Below are 17,397 nucleotides of genomic sequence, written 5' to 3'. Positions count from 1 at the left end.
AGAATACTTTTTAAAATTTGGCTCTTTTTTTGCAAATTTGGCCCCACATGTGGCGCCCCGGGGGTAGTAGAGCCATGAATTTTACAATTTAGATTCCTCTCACCATAGAGATGCCTCACATCAAAAATGGTAATACGTGTAATCAGCCCTGTAGTTTTTAAGAAGAAGTTAAAAATGTAAAATTGTTAAGGCACGATGCACGATAACGGACGAAAACGGATTGCAATAAACTCAGGTGACCTAAAAATTGCTAATTCATCAAATTGTGGATAGATAGACCAAGCAACAAAGATATATCACCTGAGCTGCTTTTAGTCTTCTTGGCTGCAACTGGGCTTGCAAGAACTTTAGTTCCATTATCATCTTCGATCTCAAAGAAGCACTCTGTAATAACAATATCATGAATATCTTACTTTGCAAATACTAAGGACAGGCATGCATAAAACGTAATGAAAAGAGAAAACATTATTGATGGGTTTTAATTATTAAACGATGCAAATCAATGTACCATTGTCATCTTAAATAAAGAAAGAAAATTATTGAGAAAAGTTTTTATCATTTCAATAATATGACTTATATTACCCCCCCCCCCCCCCCACCACTACCACACACAGATTCACACATATAAAAAAAAAGACTGATCACCTTGTGGTGTAACATCCGATGCATTTGCATTTCCACTCTCGCAGGGTTTGGACATCAAATCTCCTTCAGTCACATGTGATTCAGGTGCTGTACTTGGACCTTTAGGATTGTGCACATGTAACTCCGACACTCACCCTTTTAGATAAAATTTCAAAAATGTATACAAATACAAAAATTATTTAATGAAGAAAAAAGAAAAAGAAATACATACACAGTGATTTACCACACTAAAGCACTGCCCATATGCAAATGTGGGGGTATTTTACCCAGTTTTAAGCTTAAGTGTAAATTTTCCCTTACATGTAAATAATCCCTTTTACAGTATTGAAAGTGGTACTCAGCAAATGTTATTAAACACTTTACATTTTCATTACTATCTGAACATTTCTTGAAAGTCAAATGGAATTGTGCACTACAGCCTCTGTCACAAGTCACAAGGAAATAACTCCATCTATACATTGTCATTCAAAAGCCAGAAGCCTAACACCTAGCTGCAATAATGTAGCCCTCTCCTGTTTTTTTTTTTTGTTTTTTTTTGGGGGGGGGGGGGAGGGGGGGGGGGAGTAAACATCAGTTATAAAAAATCGGAGAGGGCTACATTGTTGCAGCTACATATGTATGACTATCCTATTATCAAACAAGAAAAACATTCACAAAATAGATTGAAACAAACCTATCAAGTTGACTTCTTTCATCACAGGAACTGAGAGAGGGAAAACAATGGTATGGAACTGCAAAAGATCAAAGAATCGTTATTGCATAAACAAAGTTTAAAACAAGAAATCTTTTAAAGAAACAGTTGCCCCTTTTGTGGCTTTATCAATCTTAAAATGATTACTTTCTTTCACAAGTCAAAATTAATTATTCTTACTAGACTTTGACCCGTGCGTGCACGGGTTGACATTGCATATGATATCGGACATTCACTACATCGACGCACCGTATTGTTTACAATTACATAACCAAGCTTTAAGCCTACAATAATGCTATTAATTTCACTACACTCTGCTTAGTTATAATAATCAGACAGGAATGCCTCCCATATACCTGTAATGTAGCAGAAAATTGCAGAATCGCTCCGAATCGATTTTTGAGAAAAATAATGAAGTTGTATTGAAAATAACAGTCAAATTATTCATAACAAACCATTCTGAGGCTGTAAATACTTTTCATCTAAATATTTAATTCATATTATTGAAGGAATCAACACTTTTTTGCTCGCTTCAAAATTACACACCATGTTGATATTCGGATCTCTTGGGATTTTACTCTAACACAGTGTATTTTTATTTAGGATTATTATGCCTTCTGTCAGTTTGTCACTATATATTCAATACTCATCTATTTTCGCATAGTATCCAAGGATTTATATAGCGTAAGCATACTATGCCGAAATAGAGCACGGCGAATATTTTTAACGAAAATCTGTCAAGCGCCGACAGCGGGATTCGAACTCACAATGCTAAAATCATTGATTCTAGCATGAAGCCTAACGCGTTACCGCTACGCTAAATTAGCCGTCATTATGCATTCCGGTATTAAGGTATAGAAAACGTAGATATATACGACTGACATCAAGCAATTAAAATTATTCATTTTTCCAAAAGAAACTTCATTATTGACGGTAATTTTAAAGTTAAAGTTTCCTATAAACTTTTGAACAAATTGATTGAACATTTTTCAAAGAAATTCTACATGAGAATCACAAAAACGCTTTTTTAAATGATGCTTGATAAAGAATGTTCAAGAAAAAAAATTCACTGAGATTTCGTCTGCTTAACATTTCGAGTTTTCTCGGTAAGGCCAAACGTCTCTCTATTTCTTGAGAAGAACATAAACCTTTGTTGACTTTTATTGTACAACAACTTGTTGATTAAATAAACAATCAAATCAATCGATTACACGTAATTTGAAAAACAACAACAAACGCTTGCTTTTCCGGTGATTATTTTAAGGGACTTGTCAACACTCGAACGTCAGAGCTACTTATAGCAAAGCACATCAGTATATTTAACAGTCGGCATAATAATAACAATAGTGTTGTGTTGTGCATGTACTATGCCTAAATAGTAGTCAGGGTTTGATACATAGTGCACTCGCCTCCGGCTCGTGCACCATGTATCAAACACTGACTACTATTTAGGCATAGTACATGCACAACACAACACTATTATATAAATATTATTACATATAGGAGAATTTATTACATCCATTACATTCCACTCATATCATGGAAATCAAATGCATTATCACAGCATTAGGGAGACCAGACAAACATGTTAACTGTTATACATAATAACGTTGCAACTTTGATTCTAATTGATTTACTTTGTTCAAAATGCTCACTGTTTTCTCTGAGGTTCAAGATGTCCTGTTTTTCCATTGCGTTGCGGCTAGCTCTCAATAAATCTGTGGTGGACTCTGTATAAAAGTACTAATATATTGTATTGTAAATACAAGCTTCAACATTACTTTTTAAATCATTGCAAATTTTATTCCTTATGACTAATTAAAATAAATATTACAAATATATTACCGGTACATCCATTACATTCCACTCATATCATGGAAATCAAATACATTATCCCAGCATTAAGGAGACCAAGCCCCAGGATCACATAATAACATTGCAACATTTAGTTTAATTCATTTACCTTGTTCAAAATACTCAGTGTTTTCTCTGTGGGTCAAGATGTCCCGTTTTCCCATTGTGTTGCGGCTAGATCTCAATGAATTTGGGGTGGACTCTGTAAAAAAGTACCAATATATTGTATTGCAATTTCAAGTCTCTAAGTTTACTTCTTTATTTCATTGCTAAGTTTATTCCTAATGATTAATAAAAATAAATATAACAAATATATTACATCCATTACATTCCACTCATATCATGGAAATCTAATGCATTATCACAGCATTAGGGAGACCAGACAAACAATTTTATTATACTTTCATGTTAAATGTTAAATACTGAAATCTGATTGGTTTAGACGCAGTTGGTAATCCGTTCTATTACCCTCAGCATTAGCAACACACTTGGCAATTGGTAACACATTACATGCGCTTAAATTATGAGCGTACGGTTTGTAGTAGAATTTACTTCATTTCTAAATAAAAGCAGTAAAATTTTCTTTAGAAATAAGACATTCAGTAAAATAAAATGAATAGTGCCTGTTTGGGAGGGTATCTATTGAAATTGACACCCCTCGAAAACCATTGTCAACCTCCGCTCACTGCTTTACCTTAGGGTCAAGCTGTCCTGTTTTTCCATTGTGTTGCAGCTAGATCTCAATGAAACTGGGGTGGGCTCTGTAAAAAAGTACCAATATATTGTATCATAAATACATGCTTCTAGGTTTACTTCTTTATCTCTTTGCAAAACTTATTCCTAATGACTTATACATGTACTTATAAGTATAACAAATATATTACATCCATTACATTCCACTCATATCATGGAAATCAAATGCATTATCACAGCATTAGGGAGACCAAGCCCCAAGATCACAAGCAATCTTAGACTTGAGTAGTAAATTGTACACTGCCAGTGGCGTAGCTACCATGTATGCTTATATGCCTGAGCATGCACATCATTTGGGGGAAAAATCAGTAAAAAAATAAATAAACTCAAGAAAAAAAAAATATTAAAAAAGAATTCAAGTATTAAGGTCCATACTTAGTTATTCCATCAGCCCGTTTCCGTCACTCGGTCCTACTTTATCCGAAATCAATGCTAAACAAAGACGTATTAAGCACCAAATATAACCACACAATATGGTCTTAAAGTACCATATTAAAGAAACAGTACACAATGCATGTACCTAAAAAGGCAACTATTTATTTTGCAGTTGAACTTAGTTTTACACATTTTAAATTTCCCCGATAGAATATCACAGCTTTATTGAGATATTCATTACCATAAACTATGTGAAAATGAACTAAAGAATAAAAGCTTTGAGTGGGTCAAAGGCAAATGTCAAAAAAAAATTCTTCTTTTAACTTTTAATAAGTTTTGTGATTTTATTTTATGCCTAAACTATAGCCAAAACAATTTTAACTGCCTAAAAATAGGCTTAAATAGTAAGCATTCCTTTCAATTTCTGCTTTAATTTTTGGTGTTAAAAATCGTCAGAATCCATGAGCTTCCAGGGGCTTTCGCCCCCTGGGCTTTGTCCTGGACCCACTGGGGGCCTCATAGTGGCCCCCACACCCCCTGCCATTTTAAGCATGCACTTCGTTTCACGTCTAGCTACCCAACTGACTGTATTAATGTTTCTTGCTTAAAAACATAATAACATTGCAACATTGAATTTAATTCATTTACCTGCTTCAAAATGCTCACTGTTTTCTCTGAGGGTCAAGATGCCCTGTTTTTCCATTGTGTTGCGGCTAGCTCTCAATGAATTTGGGGTGGACTCTGTAAAAATACCAATATATTGTATTGTAAATACAAGCTTCTACGTTTACTTTTTTAAATCATTGCAAATTTTATTCCTAATGATTAAACAAAATAAATATAACTGTTACAAATATATTACATCCAGTACATTCCACTCATATCATGTAAATCTAATGCATTATCACAGCATTAGGGAGACCAGATCAACATGTAGATTGTTATACACAACTACATTTCAAAGTATCTAGTTAATATAAATGGATTTACTTTAGTCTGAATTAAAATGACTGGGCTCTCAGACTCTTGTTCTTTCAGGTATTTTTTGCAAAGTGAAAATGGACTGCAGATGCAAAATTATTCTTTAAATAATAATATTACCCAAAACCTTCTTATTTTCATCTGATTCAGAATCAGAACTTAGCGAGTAGTTTGATACACTAAATGGGTCAGAATCCACATCAGAGGGAACTGAAAGAAATTAAAACAATATAGAAAATTTTCTTTCATAAACATTCATCAATTATTAGTTTAGCACATTTGGTAATTGATGTTTCTTTTTTATAAATCTGACAACAGACCACTGACTAAATCAAACTTTTCAGCCATGGTACAAAAACAAGACTGTACCAATATTCAGTGAAAAATGAATTCCAATTCAGATTGATGCTTAAATTAACTAACCTACCAAATCTGATAATTCTATGTAAATGTATATTTTTCAAGAAGAACATTCTGTAAACAATTTGCAAAATATACATATTTACTACAGAAACAGATTTTGTAATTTATCTAACAAAAAACAATTTTGTTCTGCAAAGGAGACTCTCCACATTAGTGACAGATTCACAATGCACACTGACTTATATTAATAGCTTTTTGTTGGCATGGATGTTAGCGCGAGTGGGTCATGATGTGGGAAGAAGTTGGGGTGACTGGAGAAAACCCACGTGTCCAAGCAGGCGACCAACGTATCCTATCATATACAACAACTGTCGATCATGGGGATTAAACTTGGGTCGCAGTGGTGATAAGCAGGTGCATTGTCCACTGCACAACTGGACACCTCTTTCAAGCTTTTAATTTAATAGTGCTTGATAATGAAAACAAAATAAATCTATTCAGGTCAGCACAAGAACCATATATAATGTTAAAATTGAAAGAAAATCAAACAACTATAAACAAAATAAAGTGAAATAAAACCTAACAAAACCATTACCAAAATCAAAAGGATCACAGCCTTTTCTGAAATCAATCAAAACTAGTACCGGCCGGTAAAAACATGTACATGAACAGGGGCTAGTGTTGTCACGATGATTGAATTTCAATCAATGATCAGTTGAAAAGGTTGTCGATTTATCATAATCGATTTTAGATTTTATAATCAATTATACTCAGTCTGGGTTTATTACATTAATATTATACCTATCATTTTGTTTTCTAATCTGTATTGAATGAAATGAAAACTGTTGTGAGCTGGGGGTTTTCTTCAATCTCAAAAGATGTGTAACATTCTACCTAATAAAAATACAGCAAAAGTCTTATAAGCTTTTAAAAGGAAGTGAAAATAGCACTTATATATTTTAGATTATACTTAGCATAAAATTTAGTGCCCCATATTATTGAATTTAATATAATTTGTTACCGATTCGATTATTGACCGATCATCAGATGGCAAGAGACAACCAATTCTGCTGATTAATTGATCACGATTTTTAACCTATTTAACAACACTAACAGAAGTTTTAGGCTTGTTTTTCAATAAAAACATATAAATTATCCATTCTGATACTTTTTAAATTCTTGAGAAAAACCTATTTTTTAGATTAGTTTAAAACAAATCAATGTACGAAAAAATGCAAAAACAAAACCAAAGCCAGATAACAAGATATCCAAAGCCTGATTGTAAATCACTAAACTCTCTCTTAATAATTATTTTTTGTGTATATTTAATCCAACCATTTTCCTACCTTGCTGCGCCACCGCAAGCTCTTCCCATCACAACCATAGTCATATACATGAAGTATCTCTTCGCCAACCACAATGTCTCTCCTAGCAAACAATCATAGGAATTCCTTCCATTAAACACTCTGAGTTTATGGTGGAGTTTGCATCGTCCTTGCCATCATTTACAAACTGGCAGATACATGTATGGTTGTTCACTCCTGACAGCATCAATACTACAGTGTACATAAAAAGAAATCAAACCTGAAATAAGAAGCATATAATTACTGGTATTTTTGCTTGACTTAATTAGAATTGTTTATAGTTATTTCTAGAAACATTACTGCCATACATAAATGTTTAAATATTACATTTAGCTGCAGGTCTGTATCTCCCGGTCTGAAAAAAAAATTTGGATAAACGTTGCTTCAATTTTTTTTTTCACATCAGGAGCTACATACCTCCAGCTTCATGTAAATATGTATAAATCGTATTACCAAAGTTCTTTTCCATTATATTTATAGATAAATATTTTGTTTTCTGTGCTTGTCTTCAATCTCTCCTCCCCATCCTGTCCTTTTAATGTTTCTCCTGCAGGAGAAAATCTCCACTGACATGACTGGTTGTGCTAATAACTCCAAAACCTACATTAAAACCACAAGCACCTGTGTGAAAGCATTGTTTATATGCAAAGAAAACTTTTGGATTCATAAACATCTACATTTATTTAAGCCCCATTCACAATTGGCGTACGAGCACTTTACAACTCTTTGCGATCGGAATGTTTTAGATTCGCACGAGCTCTCTCATATATTGCGTGAGGTCTCGCATTTGTTGCATGCGTTTTAGTGCTTGCATCAAGTCTCCTTAAAAATTGTGGACATGCACACTATTCAGACGCGACTGAATGCGATCCAAATCATCGCAGTGCAATGCACGAACAATATATAGTACGAACATTTTACAACATTTTGTATACTCGCAAGAGTGCAGGTGCATGATTTTTAAAGGTCATAAGATGAATCGCTGCTGTAGAGAGAGAGAGAGAGAGAGAGAGAGAGAGAGAGAGAGAGAGAGAGTTGAATGTGATAATAGTCTACCATATATCATATGTGCATGTTCTAGTGAGAACATACATTAAATTGGTAAACAACAAAATATTTACAACCATCGACCATTTCTAATGCTATCATGTATGAAACATGTCATGTTATTCTAATAAATCAACAATTACAGGGGGAAGGGCGCCCCGGGTGCGCATAAACATTAAAATTAATACAAGTATCAAAAAGTAGTTTTAAAAGTGTTGCTACATTGGTCATGCTTCTGGATTGAATGTTCTTGAGAGCACATTGTGCACAACGCTGTGTAATCAAGACATACATGTTTTGCCTGGTCAACAGATCACACTCAGCCCAACGGGAATCTGCAGACACATTGTTTACATTATTATTAATCATCAAAAGCCAAAAATTTTACAAACCTGATAATATCCGAAAAGCCAAACGAGAGTGATACTATGATGTCACATTTGTAAATGTGGGTCACAATTGTAAATGTGGGGTGAGCATCCCGGTTGTAAACATGGAGGCCTGACTATCTTACCTATAATTCGGTCTTCCCATAAACTAGAGTTATCGTTACTGAAAGAGTTATCTTCCCCTCATAGCAGGTATGCAGTACTGCCGGTCATTTGAAGATGAGTAAACAGTGCGGGAGTTTACGAATACAACGTTAATTAATAACGACTTTTCTTACAGCAAAAAACATTTGATAATATTTAAATTACCAAACAGAAAACATCAAAAGTTATCTAAAAAATTAAAATGATTGCAAAGTGTGCGTTTGATTACAATTTATAAGGCGATGTACATAGTTTTGCTTAATAGGCAAACATTTCGAGTGAAAGACATTGCGATTCTTATTTTTGGGACAATTACTCCTTTTGTGAGCTAACAGATGGATTTATAGTGGTTTCTCTGATAAAATGAACCCACCTGTTACGCAAAAATGAAAGATGTTATATAGGCTATATATATTGGAGAGGGCTGGAGTTGAAAATCATTTTTTTCTATGAAATCAACTTTTTCTATAGAAATCAAATATAGAAATATAAATTCTTAACGAACTGTCCCTATTTTTTTTTCTTTCTAGCACAACGCAAAATCAATATAGGCCTAAGGGAAAGTATGCATATATATAATTCTGATTAAATTCAAAGATACATATATACGAGACCCCCCCCCCCCCCTCCCCTCCCGCTAACTTCGCAGACTGGGATTTTGATAATTTGTGAACTGATTAATTTTTAAATTTATTAATTGTTTTTCGTCTTGATTTTCGGTTGGTCTGCTCTTCCAACCAACCCCCCCCCCCCCCCCATCTCTTTCAAAATACGATGTTTGCGCTGGCCTGTTGAGATGCTGTACCTGCCATGCAGGATGTTTAATCGATGACAATCATTTGAATTTCTCAACAAAACAGATTTGTTGAATAAATATAGATACCGGTATTATAGGGTTAAGAGGAATGACAGCATTGAAAATAGAACTCAGTGTTTTAAATATAGGATTTCATCGAAATTTCAATTTGTCTTTGGTTAAAAATAGAGACCCTTTTTCTTTTAAGTCTTTGAGGAGACAGCTTAAACACATTTTTTGTAGTTTGTTTTACTTTCAGTACCTTTATTACTTTTATCATTTATCTCAGTGCCCTTTATATAATTGAATTGTACTTTATTCACGTACAATCTATAGCAAACACCATTTTAGGGAATAAACTTTTTATGAAAAATTAAGAATGGAATGAACTATATATATAAATATAAACGTGAATGTTGTCGATCAAAATCGGAACGCAACTTTAAATGAAAACATGATTGCAAGCGTGTATACGAAAAATTGCGCAAAAGCTAGGTTGCATATGTTTTAATTTATTTCATAAATTCCAATGACGATGAAATGTAAATTAATCATTCATTAATCTAAATGAAATCCTTCAAGATGAAGTATAGTAAGGTCCGCCAATTATCAGTGTTGATACATACATACGTAGGTATAATGCCTATCTTTGTACTTCGACCTCCTGATAAATTGAAATATTCTCTTTTGAGAGGTGGACGGACAAAACCATCCATGTCTATAGGATTGCTTTGCATGTTCACTTCTCTGTATAATACAATGTACATGTATCAGCAGCGCTCTCCTGAAACCATGCACTTTACCGCCAGCACTGTTTTATTATTTAGTAGATGGCAGGCGGGTGGCATCAACGGGGGAGGGGGGCTACCCAACCAACTTCTTCTTGCAACAGATATTTTTCATAAATTTACATATAAAAAAGTGAATAAACATGAATATCACCCCCCCCCCCCCCCACCTTTTCCACATTTTTCGTAGCTAGTAAATAAATTGTGAATCTGTGAAAAGAAGGAAATGATGGTATGATTTAATTAAGGTATGCAGTACAGAAAAGTACACTACCCCCCCCTCCCCCCTACCCCCCAACACACAAACACGGATTAGGGTTTTCACGATTTGGGAATTTGTAATTTTCTTTTTTTTTCCCTTCTTTTTGGTTTGTCAAATTCTTTTGATGAGACCCCGCCCTCCCAATCCATTTTCAAAAACCATATGGTATGTGCCTGGATATGATACAATTATGCGCGCTCGTAAAATCTCCCTACAGTTTTTTTTTTATTTTAGTATAACAGCATCCTTTAATTGCACAATCTTCTTTCTACATTGACAATTTACATCAACCGATTAAACTAGACAAAAAAACGTTTGTTTCAACCATTTGTTTATATTGGTTACATAGCGCGATACCTGCTCTAATGGAGAGATAACTCGTGTTACGAACGATAACTCAAGGTTATGAAAATCCCGAATAAGTCAATTCGTACATAGAATAGTCGGCTATCTTTCCACTGTACAAGTGATCTTAATTTGCTTTTAATTCATTTAGGTAACAAGGGGTACATGTACATATATCTACATTACGTACATAATTAATTTAAAACAATATTACTGGTACATATAACTGTAATATAGAAAATTTTTCATGTCGATCTATTTACATAAAGCGACATTCTTCGGTTAACTTTTCTGTCCATTTTCAATAAACTAGCTATATAATTACAGGGATTTTTCAGCCTTTTTTTATTTTGAAAATGCCAATTTTTTTGGAATTGGGAAAATTGTATCGACAATTTCATGCAGTTGGGAGAAATCATATGTTGCATACATCATGATTTCTGAATTTATTATCATAATGGAAAATCAAAGAGCTAGACTTTAATTGAATAGAATCTAATTAACTTCACAATATAGATATATGTATAATATTCCTATATTTAGTTATTAGAACAAGTCTTTTTCCCTGAAATAAACACCTTCAACACTGGTCATAAAAGTATTACATTATTAAGAATTTATCAACATCCCCTTTTAAATTGAGAATGTATTTTTCTGTTTGAAATATTTCATAACATTTACCTTTTACTTTTATATCAGTCTAGTGTGTGTAAAAAAAAAAACATGTACCATTTACAGTACTGTTCTGTATACCACAAAATAACGATGTTTTAGAAAAACAGAGGAAAATCGGTTTAAAAGTTGGCGATGTTTACAGCGTGTTTGGAAACTTTTATGACTGCAGTTTTGCTAAATGGGTTTAATCATTTGTTAATACTGAACATTTATGGACATTCTGGTTATTTTACGAAGTATTTTTTGATAAGAAATAAACATAAGAACTATTTACCAGTTGGGGAAAAATACTGCTATACTAATTGGGATCATAATTTGGACAGCTGCTGAAGTGAACTTATTTCCAATTGGGAATGGGGACGACTTTTGCTCTGGAGAAGGTACTAATAAATCCTTGAATTACATATTACATCAAACGTACAGTGGAAATGAAAATCATGCTTTTGTTGTTAACTTCGTTTCGAATGTCCTCGAAGATTAATCAACATTTGGTGTAAAATAGTAAAGTTGCACACATTATCGCCCTATTTTATTTGAATATTTTAAAAAAAAACTTCATAAAAACATTACTTTGTTCAATTGTAGTAGGATTATCAAAAGTACTTACCATAAAATGGCTTTGATTCCTAAAAGGCAACACGCTGGCGTTAAAAGGTCCATTGTTTTAACCCGAGACGTTCCGAGAGTACTCGGAACAAATGGCGGAGAGCACTTGCCAAATGTTCAAACATGGTCAAGAAATTAACGACTTTTTTTCTAGTTAGGCTTTATACATAAAAAGTGAAAAAGTATTTTGAAAACAAGTTCATTTAGAATAATTAAAGGCTAAACAAATTATATATGTTAGATTTTTTGCAATATTGCAAGTTTTCGTTGGTCTCCTAAATGCAGAAAAATAGTCATTGCTAATTATACGATGGAGGCAGATTGAATTCCTTTTTACGAAAAAATATAGACAAAAGGCAACTATTGGATGTCAAATAATAGACACATTGATGCATTTTAGGCAAAGACACACCGTTCATTCATTTAAAGATAAGCCAATTACATTTTTGACAAGGTCAAAATAATACGGAGACCAAAATATGTCTCCCTAATCTACTGGTCTCCCTAATAAAGATAAAATAATACAATCGGTCTACCAAATGCATAAGTCAGGTATATATATATATATATATATATATATATATATATATATATATATATATATATATATATATATATATATATATATATATATATATATATATATTGATATTCCCTGACCCCGCTGCCAAATTAAAGATTGTTTTGATAGTTTAAATTCATACTACTACATATAAATACTCTCTAATTGATTGTGTGCAAATTTCATGCATGTCTGAATAAATGGAGTGTGAGTGAATTTGTTTTTTTTTTAACAGGAAGAATTTCGTCTGCCTGTGTCACGTCCATATACTTCATTTAGAATAAGGGAATCCATACCGCCAAGTTCCACGCATGAGGTATTGAAATGTTTAACTATGATAATAATATAAAACTAAGCAATATAATTGCAAGACTTGCCCAGTACTTCCATTTAAGTTTACTTTATAAGACAATGATTCTTTTCATCACAGGATGTTTATGACCAAACCGAGTCATTTTCATTTGATTCATTTGTGAGAATACCATCTTCAGTGTTTAAGGTATTGTAATTTTTTTGATGCATTTTCAAAATCAACACGATGATAAATAAAAAAAGAGATAATCCTTTAACTTAAAGAAACTTTTCAAACTAAGTTTAATATCAAATTCCGACAACCTACTCATATTTTTTTCTCAAATTGCATCTCTCAAATCAAAATTTTTTAGTTAATTTTTTGCTTTGTTTATTTTTTTCACGTAGTAGAGTCCAGAATTTTTATTTCACAAATCTTTGTTTTTTTCATTCATTTTCAATAAAATAATTATATCTGATAATGTTTTAAACAGAGGATATTTGTACTAAATTAACAAAAGTCATGAAATGTAAGTCATAAAATTTCACAATTGGTTATGTTAAACATATCTATAAATGTTAGAATATTAAACATATCTATAATATTAAATAAAAATACTCTATTTACATCATGGTTACCCTAAAAATCATTAGAAAGTAGAACACTGCATAATTATTCCATTTAACACAAACACACATAAATTATTTTCCTTTGTTTATGTTACAGGTTTTACTTATAATAAATAACGCCTGTTGAGGGTTCGAATATTAATTTATTGTGGACACAGTGACAGTGAAATTAAATGATAGAGAGCCCTGCAAATATAAAACAATAATCCTCATGCTATGATAATTAACTTAATTTCCATCTAGATTTGAATTATCACATAATATCATAGCGATATCATAATTCATATTATATATTTACATAAAGCAATTAAAGGGAGGTAACTCTTACAATTTCAATATATTATACGATATACACTTCTCCCATAATAATCATAAAAAATAGGTTGCAATTAAAAAATATAATAGACACATTATTCATTAGAAATTGTCTCACCATTCTATGGGAATAAGCTTCCTCTATTCATGTAATGATGAGTGTATAATGGTTTATATATCTGTAATTCAATTAACAGAATACTAAAAATACTATTTAATTAAAAACATTTACATTGCTCATTTTGAACAATTAGACCAAATATTTGATCATCATAAAAACACTCTTTAAACTGATTAGAAAATCAGTTACTCCTTTGAATAAGAATCAAATATTGACTTTATAATCAATATCTACTAAATAAATCTATAATACTCTTTCATGACACTCATTCATTCTAATTAGTTAAAGTGCTTCATAAGAAATTACTAATTTGCTAAATTATAGAGAAGTACATGTTAATAATATTTTAATACATTAGTTAATATATATTAGTTAATATGTTACTTACCAGAAAGAGAAATAGTCAGTTGTCAAACTTTATGATGTACAGTAGGTCTTATTCTATATAACTGCTACCCTCTGGCTGACCAAACAAAGATTGACAAAACTTGGCGGCAAAAATATCATACTCAGATCAACAAACCAACCACAACAACCCTAACAAATATCTGACCAATAAAACTCATGCACACAAATGTTTACCAAATCACTGCCCCTGGGGTATATATACAGGTGTGTAAAGGTACAGGGTGGATCTAAGTGTGTGTGGTGTGTATTTAAAATGTGTGTCAGATTTGGTTGGTTTTATCTTAAAATCTATATACTTAATCTATGTACTTAAATAATATGATATTCATAATATTCATATTATTACATTTACTTTTTGGGGAGATAACTGCTCCAAGTGCTTTTTTTTAAAATGAAAAGTTTATTTATCAGTCCATTGCATTTATTTTTAGTCTACGCTGATTTTTTATCGGATTAAAATCTAAGAAATGAATATCACAGCCACCATAATATTGTATTAGGAGATTCGATTGTCGTGCCCATTTTTAGACTCTGTTGATCTCCTTTAGAAGATTGAGAAGAAGAGCTCTATAAAAAATATATAGAAAAATACTCAAATTAAAAAGGTAAAATATATAGATTTTTTTCTTTACTAAATAATAGTTTATAGATAGACAAATCACAGAATGGTCTGATGTTTAATTTGTTGACCATCCATTTTTTTTAATAAGACAAAACGAAAAATATTTTTTTAGTAAAATATGGAACTGTTCTTTTTCTTTGTTAAAGTGTTCCAATCTAATTTTTCATGTGCCTATTTGTATAATGTAATACTTACACGTTTCATCCCTGTAAACGTCTTTAAAAGAGAATCATGAATTATAATTGTTTTAATGCTTTTATTCTTGTTAAAAAACTTATATAGAAAGAGATGAAATCTGGCTGTAGGCCATTTTAAATCGCCAGTTTGACCTATTTAACGGAATTTCCGTCATACAGAACCAATCAGACCCAACTTAACACCAGAGTAAACCCCAACTAAACCCTTGGTTTACTTTTGGGGCTTACTTGGGGTTAACTTTGGGTTTTCTTTTTGAAAATATGGGTCCACTCGGGGTTTACTTCGGGTTTACTCGGGGTTTACTTTGGGTTTACTTGGAAATTGCTATTGAGGTCAAATTTATGCATTGAAGTGTGACGCAGACCTGTCCTCTATCTTATCATCCCACTGCGTGTATTTCCTGTCTCTTGTATATTCCTAATACACAGTTAGCGTCTGCTTTCAGGTGTGTTCTTCTGATCGGGTTTACTCTCTGTGTCAATTCTGGATTTACTGTGGGTTTACTCTGGATCCACTGTAGTAAACTCAAAGTAAACCCTGAGTAAACCCAGAAAGTAAACCCAGGGTTTAGTTTGGGTTTACTTTCTGTTAGGTTGGGTCTGATCGGTACTGTAGCTAGCATATCTTTTAAGACTCAGCATGTCTTAGTTATATTGATAAACTTTGCTGGACCAAATTAAACTTATTGGTTTCATGCTTGTTTCCGTTTTAAGAAACTTTGGATAAAAGATATGAAATCTGGTTGTCCGCCATTTTGAAATAAAAAGCTTGGCGTTAGTGGAAACCAGCATGATTCCTCAGACTTAGCACGTCTTATTTATGATTCGAAAATTTATTTAAAATTTTTTAATTGTTTGTTTCTCGCTTTTTCGCCATTTTAGAAACTAAAGGAAAAACTATAAAATCTGGATGTCCACCTTTATGAATCGCCATTTTTTAAAAGATAATATACGACATTTTCTTAAAAATGGCATATCATTCCTGACTGTTCAAACCTTAGTTATGATTAAAAATTTTGCTGGACTGAATATTCATTGTTTGTCTCACGCTTTATTATAAGACGAATTAACAAAATTTTGTTATCCGCCATTTTAAATCGCCACTTTGACATAACTAACCACATTTGTGGAAAACCAGCATAATTTGTAAGACTCAGCACACATTGGATATGATGAAATACTATTTTGGATCAATTCATTAGTGTTTGTCATTATTTTTCCCCATTGAAGAGACTTAAAGAGAAAAATTTGAAGATTGGCTGTCCGCCATTTTGAATCGCCATTTTGACCTACTTAACGCCATTTTCATGAAGGCCAGCATATTATTTCAGACTCAATTCAATTTTCAATTCTTTATTTCTTTAAGCTTTACAGCTTATCAGTATGACATATGTATAACATGAGGTGGTAGTGTATTTACAGGAGAACTTGTGCACGTACAGATAACAACATTTACTGTTACATATACAGGTTGAGAAAACAAAAGACTACAATTATGTAATACAGTTGTCCCTTAATAACATACTTTTTGAGATGAATTTGCCAAGATTACAGAGATCTTTGACATTGTCAGTATTAAAAAGTTGAATTAATTTAAACATACAAGGTTTTTTATAATAATATTCTTTCATGTATAATCTGCGCAATGTTCTGTATAGAGGACAAACAAATAAAAAATGGAATTCATCTTCAACACTAGATTTGCAATGTGGACAAAATCTATTTTCTCTATTTGTGTTATTATATCTACCAGTTTCAATAGCCAGGCGATGTGACGATAGTCGTAATTTAGTTATATATTTCTGTAATTTAATGGGAATAGATTTTCTTAAATAGTATTGAAGATGTATACCATCGATAAGATATTTGTAAAAAGAACATTTCTTTGAATTTTCAACATTTGCAAAAATATCTTGTTTTGCCTGATCAAAAATTCTTTGTTTTACAAGTTGTAAAATACCATTGTTTATTTTTTGGTTAGACCATATATCAAAAAAACCGAGGTCAATGAGAATTTTCTTTACATAGAAAACCCAGTTTTTATAACCGTGTTCTTCACAATTAATATACATAACTTCGTAGCAATGTCTAATTATACAATTGTCACTAATTAAGACATTTTTCCAAAACTTAATAATGTTAAACATTCTATAATGTACAAGGGGCACACGGC

General features: G+C 32.2%; 2 long non-coding RNA genes and 1 pseudogene across 3 annotated transcripts; all 3 read right to left on the bottom strand.

Annotated features, from left to right (window-relative positions):
• Positions 1-298: 298 nt before the first annotated feature.
• LOC128181809 (uncharacterized) lies at positions 299-5,505 on the bottom strand (annotated as a pseudogene).
• Positions 5,506-7,091: 1,586 nt separating this feature from the next.
• On the bottom strand, positions 7,092-12,540 carry LOC128181810 (uncharacterized). Of its 2 annotated transcripts, XR_008243367.1 has the most exons (5): positions 12,080-12,540; positions 11,747-11,855; positions 8,466-8,587; positions 7,480-7,626; positions 7,092-7,218 (listed from the first exon to the last, which is right to left on the bottom strand). It is a non-coding gene; the product is annotated as an uncharacterized LOC128181810 (long non-coding RNA). The 2 variants fall into 2 exon arrangements; XR_008243368.1 differs by lacking the exon at positions 11,747-11,855 and having other exon boundaries at positions 12,080-12,538.
• A 1,116-nt stretch (positions 12,541-13,656) lies between these two features.
• On the bottom strand, positions 13,657-14,745 carry LOC128182452 (uncharacterized). The gene is made up of 3 exons (XR_008243422.1): positions 14,386-14,745; positions 13,995-14,055; positions 13,657-13,747 (listed from the first exon to the last, which is right to left on the bottom strand). It is a non-coding gene; the product is annotated as an uncharacterized LOC128182452 (long non-coding RNA).
• Between the last annotated feature and the right edge of the window lie 2,652 nt (positions 14,746-17,397).

The sequence above is a fragment of the Crassostrea angulata genome, chromosome 4 (assembly GCF_025612915.1).
Source record: "Crassostrea angulata isolate pt1a10 chromosome 4, ASM2561291v2, whole genome shotgun sequence".
Lineage (NCBI taxonomy): Eukaryota > Metazoa > Mollusca > Bivalvia > Ostreida > Ostreidae > Magallana > Magallana angulata.
This window is presented reverse-complemented; position numbering and strand designations above follow the sequence as displayed.